General features: G+C 38.7%; 1 long non-coding RNA gene across 1 annotated transcript; it reads right to left on the bottom strand.

Moving 5' to 3' along the window:
* Positions 1–2,334: 2,334 nt before the first annotated feature.
* LOC109201462 (uncharacterized) lies at positions 2,335–5,347 on the bottom strand. Its single transcript, XR_002061516.2, has 3 exons — positions 5,176–5,347; positions 4,957–5,033; positions 2,335–2,595 (listed from the first exon to the last, which is right to left on the bottom strand). It is a non-coding gene; the product is annotated as an uncharacterized LOC109201462 (long non-coding RNA).
* Positions 5,348–12,448: the final 7,101 nt, after the last annotated feature.

Consider the following 12,448-nt stretch of genomic DNA (forward strand, 5'->3'; position numbering starts at 1 on the left):
TGAAGGAACAGGTTCAGGGACAGAGAGATGTTTCCTCTTTTGTTGACTTTGTTGATAAGCTGACTGAAAACTTCAGCAAACGTTTTGATAGCTTCAGCTTTGGACAGCAGCTCACCATGTTCATAAAGAACCCATTTCTCATCACTGATGTCAGAGGGTTCTCAAAGGAAGTCACACAGCACTTCAAGTGGGCAAATGCTGGGCCTCTTCAAATGGAACTGGTTGATCTCCAAGCAGATGTGGCCCTGAAAGAGCAGTTTGGAAGAACTGAACCTGCCACTTTCTGGCTCCAAATGGTCTCTGAGACAGCTTTCCCAAATCTGAGGAAAGTAGCCCTGTACATCTTGACCATGTTAGGCTTCACATACAGCTGTGAGGCAGCTTTCTCCACAATGAACATAATAAAAACTAAATATTGTTCCAGGCTCACCAATGAGCACCTACACATGTGTATGAGAATGGCCCTGACACCATTCCAGCCTAGATTTAAAATCCTAGTAGAGCAAACTAAAGCTCAGTTATTTCATTGAACAACAGAAAGTGGTGAAGTGGAATATAAGGGGGTGAAAGAAAGAGAAAATGTAAAAACTTTTTAAACGTTTTCATGTTATCTGTTGAAAATGTATTGAGACTGTCAAGTCGAGATGTTAAAGGTAAAGAAAAAGGGAAACTCAAGCTGCTGTTATGTTTTTCTGAAATTAAGCACTTTGTTTTAAGATGCACAATTTATCTATTTTATTTATTTTCTCTAATTCATTTTAAACAGCAGCCCTGTATCTAATGTAGGCCTACTGTGTGCTTCAGTGTTAACAATAAATTTTGTTGAAATGTTTTTAACTTGTATTTTCATTGATTTGACAGTCTATTTTTCATACGTTCAGATATTAATTAAAAAAAGGCTGCTTCTCTATCACAATCATAACATAAGTTAGACATTATGATGTCTGTTTGAGAAGATTTTCTCCTACTGGACCTCCTCAAATTTTAGTTTAATACCTCTGGTCTAGATGTTGAGTATCAAAGATTCCATAGATCCTCACATTCTTCATGTAACACCTTCCTTTGGGATTTTCTGTGTAGTAGCACCCAACAAGTGTCCCATTCTCATCCCTTGCCCACTTGTGCCTTCTTGTTCCAGCAACCTACTTTTCATCAGTGCTTCCTTGTACCTCAGTGGCTTCAGTTATATGTCTCTCACTAACTGAGGTAGGCTTGATTTGCGTGGGATACCTATCTTGGGAATACAGACTGGATATTTATATTTTATTGTTTTCATCTAATATCTCAGCAGCTAAAATAAATAAATATGGCATAACTAGAATAAAAACTTGTGAAACTCACCGGGATCTCATCGCCTGCCTCCCTCTCACACCTCTAAGGTCTCAAGCCTCAGTATACTCGCTGTAATGGTCACTGCAGCAAACTTGTTTCACAGACACTTGTCGTTATGGTGAAGGAAGCTGTATTCTCCTAAACAATGGGTGTTGCCATTAAGACAATATCGCCACTTTAGCACTGCTTTAGGAGAAGATGTTTTCTTCCCATTTTCAAACTTTTGTATGTCTGCATGTCTCTGACCCCCTGTAGTGTAATATCATAAAACATTATGGTAAACACATACATGGTTGCACACTTGTGAGTTAAACACAGCTGTAGCGACCGCAGCTCAACATGCCAAATTATAAAAATCCAGAAGTGACAACCAGCCAATGTGCCACAAAGATAGTGTTACTTGACACAGGATGGGACGTCAAAATTGGCTTGCGACATCCACGACACAAGCGACTCGTCCAGCATAATGGCACTGTCAGCACGCAGCCATGTTTAAAGAACAATGTCATGCCAAGCAACTTTCCACTAGTGGGCACTTTAGCACAAAGAGGTGTGACTCAGAGTGAGGAGACAGTTTCAGCAATTTTACATATGAGAAAATCCCTCAGACTGTACATGAAGGCAGCTCACTGATTGAAATTTAATCTAGTGTTGAGGTTTTGATTTGATTAACATTCATTAGAAACCCCAAATAGAAAAGCTGTGAACAGAAAAAGTGCCTGTTTAGGATTAAAACTAATTCAACATTAGTCTTAATGAAGTAAAATCTTACCAATTTGATTAACTTTACACAAATTGATACACAACTCTTCAGCCAAACACTTTTTCTGAGTGATTTCAGCCACTCAATGATGTTCCTGCTGTTTTTAATCTGTGGTTGAGGTTAAGTTGTTTGTCTGTTCTTTGTTATCTGCTCTGAATAGAGGTGTGTATCAGTTAGAAACACAATTCACATTTTCCATCAGCAATACTTCTGAAACCCACAGAACCACACGACAGGAACAACATGTGACAGCAAAGTTTATTGATGCTGCAGAGAAGGCAGGACAACGCTGTACAGATGACATTGATATTTTAGTTATACAACATACACTCATACAAACACTGAGTGTGTATATTATAATGAGAAGACACTACAGAATAAATGCAAATCAACATTGTGTGGCTGTGTGGACCAGTTAGAGACCAGCAGCTGGACGTCAGTGGTTGGACTGGTGGACTACTTCAGTGAGGAGTAGACGACGTCTGGCTCTGGTTTAAAGTCTGAACACAAACACACACAGTTCAACATGAGAAGAATAAGCAGCTCTGTAAACTCATGTTTATGTAAAGTAAATGAACACAACAGGAGAATGTTAGTGAAAGTATCAGAGCATCACAGTTAAAGTCTGAAGAAGAATAAAATAAAATCTTTATGTTAAGGAGAAGTTTATGTATCTGACATCTTCCAGACATAAACTCAGTTTCATGCTTTGCTGTTTCCTGAATCAATAATTGATCAGAAGAGCGACGTCAGCTGTCCCACTGCTCCCTGAAAAACATCAAACAGCGAACAGTTTGATGTTGTTCAGGACAACATTCAAATTAAAAGAGTTTAGTTTGGTAGTTTGTATCACAGAGAGTGTCAGCAGAATGAATTACAGTGACTTGGTAATAGAAAGAAACTTGTTGTTGAGTGTTTAGACAGTGAGACGGAGACATAAAATATAAGTATTTATAGTTAGTGTTCAGGATGTGTGTTAAAAGAACAGTTATTGTTCTCATGTAGCACAAAGATGATGTGATCATCATCTTTTTTTCTCACCCACTAGTTATATTTGGTCACTGGTTATTAACACTAGTAGAGGAAAAAAAAACTAATTTTACCACAAGGTACAAAACAGCCCCACACTTTGAAACACACGATCATCAGCACTGTGATGAGACATCCCAGTTTAACTTCATATGTCAGCTCACTGAAAACAACAGGAGGAAGTAGCTGATGTTGGTGAGGATGCAGATAAATTAAATGTTTACAGACAGCATCAGCACCATTCATTATTAATACATAAAATCAAAAATCAAAATAATAATCTGTACCAAACTGCCCATAAGTTGTTGCTGATATTTCAGCATCTGGCTAGTGCAGGGGTGGGCAATCTCAGTCCACGAGGGCCGGTGTCCCTGCAGGTTTTAGATCTCACCCTGGGTCAACACACCTGAATCACATGATTAGTTCGTTACCAGGCCTCTGGAGAACTTCAGGACATGTCGAGGAGCTAATTTAGCCATTTAAATCAGCTGTGTTGGTTCGAGGACACATCTAAAACCTGCAGGGACACCGGCCCTTGGGGCCTGAGATTGCCCACCCCTGGGCTAGTGTGACTGAAGAGGTGTGAACATAAAGTGAGTAGGATTTTTTTAAATGACAATTTCTTTCTAATGTAACATTTCAACAAACGTTCAACACTCAACGATCATCAAACACACAAACAGTTTGTCTCACAGTGTGTTGTAGCTAAAGGTTCAGCTGCTGTATTTGACAGGGAGAGAAATGAAAGTGTTATGACCATGTGCAGGCAGGCATAAGTCAAAAACAGAACCAACTAGGAGGGCTAGAAACTGAACTAGAACCAAAACACACAGGCAGGTCTGAGGGCAAGAATGTTAATGATGCGGCAAAGCACAGAGGCAAGCACAGACAATAAATACAGAAGGTCAACAGGGCAAAAAGGGAGAAGCTGGGAGACACGGCTGAGGATAATTACACATGACGAGAAAGGAGGATGCAAAACTGAGCACACTGACTATTAAGACTAGTGCACAGAGGAGCTGGGGGGCAGATAAACATAACAGCACAAGAACTCACACAACAATATACACACATGGTAAACATGGAACGAAAACCTAAGAACTAGAACTCAGTAAAAACTAAAGAACTAAGGAGCTAGGAATGCTTAATACTGAAACCAAAACAAAGAGAACCACAATGACACATGAAATCAAGGAATAACAATACAAACAGAAACACTGGGTCACTGAGCCTGGACCGTGACAGAAAAAGCTTTCTTCACTTGGAAACACCAGAACAGGAGAGGAAGAGAGGTTAGACTGAAAGGAAGAAATTGAGGATGGACAAACTCAAATAATGTTGACTGTTTAAAGAATTAAAAATAAACCAGTGTAGGCAACAGGAAGTAAGATGATGTGTATGTGTGTGTGTGTGTGTGTGTGTGTGTGTGTATTTTAATGGTAAAAAGCTGTTAAAGTGGAAATTCGGCATCCGATTTATGTTGCTCTGGATCACAAACTGTCAAAATATAAATGAATGAATCTAAATTAGATTCAGATGTTTCCACAGTTCTGGGGAGGGGCAGAATAAAAGTAATGTATTTAAATTGTTTATGAAAAGCTGTGTGTGAGGGAAAGTGTTTTGGGCTCAAGTTAAACCAACTCAAAGAGTTATTCTTCAGTCTTTAACAAATGTTAGTGTGAACAATGCATATTATACAAGTGATATTTAAGGAATTTTAATTGTGTTTAACACATTAGTTTAAGATCAGTTCACAGAGTTCATTTAACCAATTTTTATATTTCCTTTGAATATCAACATGAATCCTCAACACACAGCACATTAAAAACTACCTCTGCTTCCTCTGATTGGCTGTTGTTGATGACTTGAGCCTTTGCTGTACGTGATGTCATCATCTCCAACTCCTCCCCTGTCAGATAACAGCAAAGCAATTCACTGTTTCATAATCACAGCAGGAAACAGTTTAAATAATTTGTGAATATGACGTTAAAATAATTTACAGAACTTTACTCTGAGAAACTAAAGCTGAAAGAGAAACGTCTCAGACTCACTTTCAGTTTTCCTTTGAACTTGTTGTCTCACCAGCAGAACCAGTAACACCAGTAGAACCAAAACACAGACTGAACTAATAACTGACACAGTGAGGACAAGAGAAAAGAGTGATAGAGGGACACAGGAGAAGTCAGGAGGAGAGGTGGATGCAGGTGGAGGTGTGGATGTAGGTGGAGGAGGTGTGGTGGTGTCTTCCCCTAAAATAAAGCAAACACAGTCATTAAGTTGTCGTCACATTGTGAATGTTGAAAGCTGCAGAAACACAGACAGGTGAGTGTGTCACCTGTGACAGTGATCCAGCTGGATGGAGACTCTCCATGACCGCTGATGTCACACTTGTAGAGGCCTTCATCAGACCTGGAAACATGCTGGATGGTCATGTGACCTGTAGGCTGCTTCCTGATGAGGGAGCCATCTTTATAGAAAGCAGCTGGGAGGTTGGAGGGAGTGGTCTTTGTTTTACAGAGCAGAGTGACGTCATCTCCCTCCATCACAGGGAGGACAGGACTCTGCAGGATCACTGATCCACCTCAACACAGAGACAAACTACAGCATTTCATCCATTTACACACAGCTTCATCAACACTAACTCCACACACTCAGCTTACCAGTGACTGTCAGGTTAACCATGTTACTGATGGGACCCTCTCTGGACTCACACCAGTAAACTCCACTGTCCAGTAGGAAAACAGTGATGCTACAGGAAGAACCAGCTGGTTTCCCCCACCCATCTCCACACTGAGTCCTCTGTTGTTTGCTTGTGTTTCTCCTCAGAGTCCATCCAGCAGAGCTGTCGTCCTCCTCACAGCTCAGAGACACAAAGTCTCCTTCAAAGAACTGAGAGCTGCTGGGACTCACAGTCAGACGAGCTGTGAGGGTTAAAAGGAAAAACTGATGATCTGTTGTATTTTCCATTCTGAAACATGAACCCAATCAGGTCATATCAGTGAGCATTTATCAGGTTTAAACTGTGACAGAAGAAGGTTACTGACCTTGGTGTGTTGTGCAGCTCAGCAGTGAGATCAGAACTAAAGAGAAAAGGTTGGTTTGAGTTTTCACAAACAAATCAATTTGTCATCAATCAGTCAATTAGTGACGTCATAAGTCATATTTTCTTCTGTACTGCTGTGTCCAATAAAGAGAAGAGATTCTGTGGTGTCAGTATTGATTAAAATGTTCCTCTAAAGTCTGATTTATGTTTCATGTCAAAATTTGAAACTTGTGATTTGTCAAATGTGCTGACTGCAGTCAGACAAAGGGTTTTAATAGTTTTGCAATTTTCATTAGTTTTTATTTTTATTTCGTTTTGACTTCAGATTTTCAATTTTATATCAGTTTTAATTAGTTTTTACTAATTGTTTGCTAGTTTAGTTTAGTTTTTATTTTTTGGAAAATCCTTAGTTTCAGTTTAGTTTTGATTAGTTTCAGTTATAGTTTTAGTTGTGTTTGCAATAAAGTGTAACAAAATCCCAGTTTCATCATATCAGTCATTCTCTTCTGCTTATCCTTGGGTATGTTGCTATTCCAGCTACCATACCCTGCACCCTGGACAGGTCGCCTGTCTGTCGCAGGGCTAACACGCAGAGACAGACAACTCACATTCCCACCTATGGGTTCTTTAAATAAATAAATAAAGGCAGATGAACAACCATTGATACCAGGCAACTATAAAATGTATATCTTGGCCCCAATGAGACTATTAACTCTTGCAGCACCGGGTGTTAAGGCAATTGACTCACACAGTTATGTAGATATCCCAGTCCTGTTGTCTCGGGATGCATCACGCTGCCTTGCCTGGTGTTAGCTTCTGTTTCTGGGCATGAGGGTTGGGCGTGCTCCCTTACCTTCTCCAGGTAAGCTAGGTTAGCCTTCTTGTGTGAGCTTTTCAAGTGCACTTTAAGGTTTGTGGGATTTTTTTCCTTTTAGAAATGTCCCTCATAATTTGTCTCTTTCCACTACAAGACACTTGCTTTATCCAAAACACAGTCATATTCAAAGTAATCCCAAATTGGAAGCTGGTGCTTTCTCCAGACTTTTCCTGACATGATTCTGCGCGTGGACGGAGCAGCGACACAGACGACTCGACTAACGTACTGCCACCTGCTGGCATAATGAGACACAGCAAGAAAAAAACCTGGAAACTAAACTTCATTTTTACCCTTGACTATTGTATGACCAGTGTTGGGACTAACGCGTTATTAAGTAACGCGTTACAGTAACTACGTTATTATTGTGGTAACGAGCACGGTAACTAGTTATTATGCCAAAACCAGGAACGCGTTACTCGTTACTGGGATTTAGATAGGCTCGTTACTCGTTACTTCGTGTGGTGGATATCGCGGAGCTTCCACAGATTCAATAACATTAACAAGTGGTGGAGGCCAGCAGGTGGATGAAGGAAAAGGGAGGCAAGAGGAGAGACCCGAAGCGGCCGCTGGTCCGCGTGTCAGGTGAACTGAACTTCAGGTAAGAAGTTATGACCTGCAGTCTATCTGAGTCAGATATAAACCAAGTTTAGGTGGAGTTTATTTTCGGTATGCTGACATTTTCGTACTGCGTGCTAGCATGACGGAGTTTCTATACAGCTGGGTGGGTGCTATGTTACTGATGCTGAACTTTATTTTGTTCATACGGTTAATTATTAGAGTTGCCAACCGTCCCCTAAAAAACAGAATCGTCTCGTTTTCAGTGAAAATATTACGCGTTTCGTACTGAGGTGAAAAGGAACACAGTTTGTCCCGGACTTCAGCTACAATGAAAAAGACACAAAGCTGAAGCTGCACAGCTGCCTCTTCTTCTCTCATTCTCTCCTCTCCCGTTTCTACTTCAATCACGAAACTGATCAATGATCAGCTGATCGGCTTTTCTCTGTTGTTTATTTATCGCCCACTTTGCGCCAGAAAGAGGAAACCAGCGGAGGTCGCGTTAAACAACAGCAGCACGTTTAAGCTTGATCAGCTGTTGTTAGAATTTATTTAATATTAATTTCTAGTATCAGCTGATGTTTGCTGGAGCCACAGCTGTAAAGCTGCTGGTCATGATATCGGTTTGGTTATCTGGTGAGAGGGAAACATGCAGATGAAACCAGGAGATGTCCTTACTGAATCATCAGAGCTGAACAGGTGATGGAGAAACAGGTTTACCTTTTAGGTGACATGAATGAGTTGAAGGGAAGTTATGAACTGTTTCTGAGAGACAAATAACACCAGCATCCTTTTCTACGTAGCTGACAGCTGGTAACTGTGCAGGGGCGGGTCTAGCAAAGTGTTGCCAGGGTGCCAGGTAGGGCATTAACAGGGAAAGGGGGGGGACAAGGAAATACTTTTCTTTATTATTCTCATTTAAAATGTCTCGCTTTAAAAAAAATAATTATCTGAGTCTTACAACAAACAATTGATAGATTGATACATATATACCATCAGAACAGTGTACATCACTGTCACAACAGTGTTTATTTTCATTCAAAGGCTTTATGATTTTTCCTATAATGGTGGGCCGGTCTCTAGTCAAAATGCCCGGGACGATTGTTTTGTCCCAGTCCAGCTCTGTATGCAGCTCATCTGCAGTCTGGTGTTACCTACATCTTCCTATTCAGAAGGCAGAATTTCCAAGTTCTGAGTACAATCAAAAGCACCACGACTGCAGTTTTTGTGTTGGATGTAAAAAGCAGGCTAGAATCATGGCGGCGGTCAACGACGGTCCAGGCGTGGGATTTCTCTCGTGGAAATGTGCACATTATTTTTTCCTTTCTGTTGGTAGGTGGCACAGTGCACTTGTGGCAAGTAAGCAAGCTAGAAGACTGGCAATCTTGCTGGGTATCCAGTTACGGAAGCAACACATTAACAAGAGAATTCTGAGTAAAACCAAAGTTACTTTCCCTAGTAACTAGTTACTTTGAAAGTAACGAGTAACTTGAAGTAACTGAGTTACTTTTTTAGAGAAGTAACTAGTAATGTAACTAAGTTACTAATTTAAAGTAACTTACCCAACACTGTGTATGACACGCACACATCAACGAAAACTAAACGCATTTTTGCAATAAATTCAGTTAATTTTAGTTAGTTTTGTGAACACTCATTACAGTTTTAGTTAGTTTCCTTTTTTTGTTTTTATTTTTATTTCCGTTAACGAAAATGTTTTTTCACTTCTAGTTTTCGTTATTTCGTTAGTTTTCGTTAACGATAATAACCTTGGTCAGACATGAATCACGTCCACAGACATAAACACAAACACTGACAGAAAAAAAAACTTCACATAAAACAGGTTTATTTTCAAGATCAGACAAAGTCTTTAACTTCAATTATTTTTATAACAAAGACAACAGAAACAAGCAGTCTTGATCTTAATCTGAGGATGGATGAATTTTTGTATTATTGTCAAACAGGCAAACAAGCAATTTTTCATCTTTTTTAATATCGTTCTACTTTGTTTTCGTGCTGTAGACTTTCTGTATGCATTGTCAAAAAGACATCACAAGTAATAGTAAATGTATGTCCACAGTACAGTTCTGTTTTTAAAATCACTAAATTGCTAAATTCAGTTTTTCACATCCTTTTTTGTGTAAGATGCTCAAACTTCCTCTTCACAGCTGAAATGTGTCTTCTTTGTATTTTAAACTTTATTTAAATTCTGTTTCACTTGTTGCTTATGTCATTTTCTTTCATCTGTCATCAATCAACATTCGAAAAATCTGTAAAAATAAACTTTAGGTAACCCTAAGAGGTTTTTACTTACTGAGCAGACATTGCAGAGATGTTTCCTTCATCGTTCCTCTCAGTGATGTGACGTTTTTGACATTTACAAAAAAATGAATCCCCGCCCTCTTTCTCTCTGCACTCCTGCTATTTCTTTTGGGCTTTTTTTTCTTGTTTTTTAAAAAAATATTGAAACTACCTGTGCAAACACGTTTTCATAACAAAACCAACATTTTAAAATCAAATGATCTCTAGCAGTCATGCACCAAAAGAGATTTGAATAACATGTTCTTCAGGATGGTTGGAAATCTGGATTTTCTCCACTCTGTTTTAGTCACTTTGTGTCAAATGAAACATGAAACAACATGTGCAGCTTTCTTCAGGACATTTTGAAGAAAATCTCTTGGTGACACTCTACGATTGGAGGGGGGACTCCCAGCAGCTGGAAACCATCAGCAAGCTGGAAGCAGCAATTCTAAATGACCGTATCTATAGGCTCCTCACTGAATTTGAGTATGGTACTATAATAGTTTACCCAAGTCCATGATGAACTGCAAAGTGGAAGTGTAGGAGCCACAGCAACAAAGACCACATAAAGTTTCACAGCAGGGTTGCGAAACGCTGATGCACATAGTGTGTGAAAGTTGCCAACGCTCAAGAACGATTCCAGACTTCCTCTAGCATTAACATTATCAGGACAAATTGGAGCCATGACATAAAAATAACATTTTCTTTAGATGTAATACAGTGTTGGACACTAATTTTTATACATATATATATATATATATATATATATTAATGTTGGATCTTTTCTGCAGTGGTTTTGGTTTCGAATGTAATGCATTTTTTATGTTTTGGTTTTGATATTTGTTTTTCTGTTGACTCTTGGTCAACAGAAAACTCTGAGGTAGATATCACAATAAGGGAACAAGTCGAAACAAAGACAGTGGAATCTTACAAAGCTCAAATGTTTTCCAGAAGACATTCGATAAAAAAAGAAAGTGAAAGAGTTGCATTACTAATATTTGTTGAGAATGAAGTCTGCAGGTGGGGATTTTTATTGCTGAAAGCTTCCCTTTCGTGCATGTTAAACTCAGAGACAGATGAAGAAGAAGGAGTGAGTTGAATGATGGACACAAAAATGTCAAAAAATAACTACATGAACTCTTTTTCCATGTGTGTTAGGCTTAGCAACAAAGAGACGGTGCTTCACATGCACATACTTATAATTAATTTTACACTCATTCTGGAAGAACTCTGGTACTAGGTTTTGGTTAGATTTAGAAAAACATTGTTTAGGTTAAAACAAACTTCTTCACAACAGTAATGCTGCTCACTGATAGATGACATGTTTAAATCCAACTCACTACCACTCACTAACAGTATAACCCACTCGGTCAGGTCACGGATGTCAAAAGCTTTCTTATCGAGCCAGCCTGCTCTCTTCATGCACTAAAGGAAGAGAGCAGGCTGGAACCATTTAATACAGAATTGTAAACATATGCCAACACAGATCTTAAGCTTTCATTCAGTGTGAATAAAAGAAAAGGAAAATTATGAGATTTTTTTTTATTTGTAAAAGTTTTCCCACTAAATATAACGGACTTAAAATAAGAACCTTAATTTAACTTTATAAAGATAAAGTCTGTACTTCAGAACATTCATGTTGTTACATGCCTTAAGCAAGAAAATAAAGATAAGATAATCACATTTTTGTTCCTAAATTCATTCTTTAAACTGAGTCAAATATGTGCATTTTCTTTAATTTGAATTTATTAGAAATTAAATTAGAAATAATACATATTTAAAAAGTTAAATAGGTGAAAATGATTCATGGATTTTAGGATACTTTCAAATTTCTTTTGCGCAACTTTTGGTTTAATGAATGACATCCCTGCACAGACACAACTTTAAGCCAGTTCGGAGCATTTGTCGTGTCATGTCTTTCTCAGCCCCCACTGATTCAGTACAGGAACTGTACAATCTTCTGTTAGTTCTGTACGGTTCTACAATCAGTTTGTTTGTAAGCTTGAAAAACTTGTAATCTGTGTTTGCAGTCACTATTATCGACTCTTTATCTTGCAACATGAAGCATTGTGATGGATAAAGCTGGGTATCACCTGCATAGTACTGAAAATCTATGAAATCCCATTTAATGATACTCCCCAGGGGAAGCATATATAGTGTAAACTGAATCTACAACAGAAAGTATAAACTAAACCAAAATCTAGATTACATAAATGCAAAATCATGCTGTTTAATTTAATTGCATAATTGTGTTCATATTTCTTTTTTTTTTCTTTGCAGGACATCAGGACATCCAACTCTGAGGACCAACGCTTAGTAGACGAATTTTAAGCCTGACAAGATAAATTTATGAACAAGTTATTGTTTTCGCTTTTTCTTTTCCCCCCCAGTTCTTGTTTAGAAATGTACCATCAAGATATTGTTACTGGAGCATGACCCAAATGCCGCAGTGCATCAGGCAGGGTACACAGGGTAAACACAGCCAGACAAAAAAATCATACCTGCAATCAACCACTGATGCCATTAGCTTAGGGAGAACTATGCAGACCCC

The sequence above is a fragment of the Oreochromis niloticus genome, linkage group LG3 (genome assembly GCF_001858045.2).
Source record: "Oreochromis niloticus isolate F11D_XX linkage group LG3, O_niloticus_UMD_NMBU, whole genome shotgun sequence".
NCBI classification, from domain to species: Eukaryota; Metazoa; Chordata; class Actinopteri; order Cichliformes; family Cichlidae; genus Oreochromis; species Oreochromis niloticus.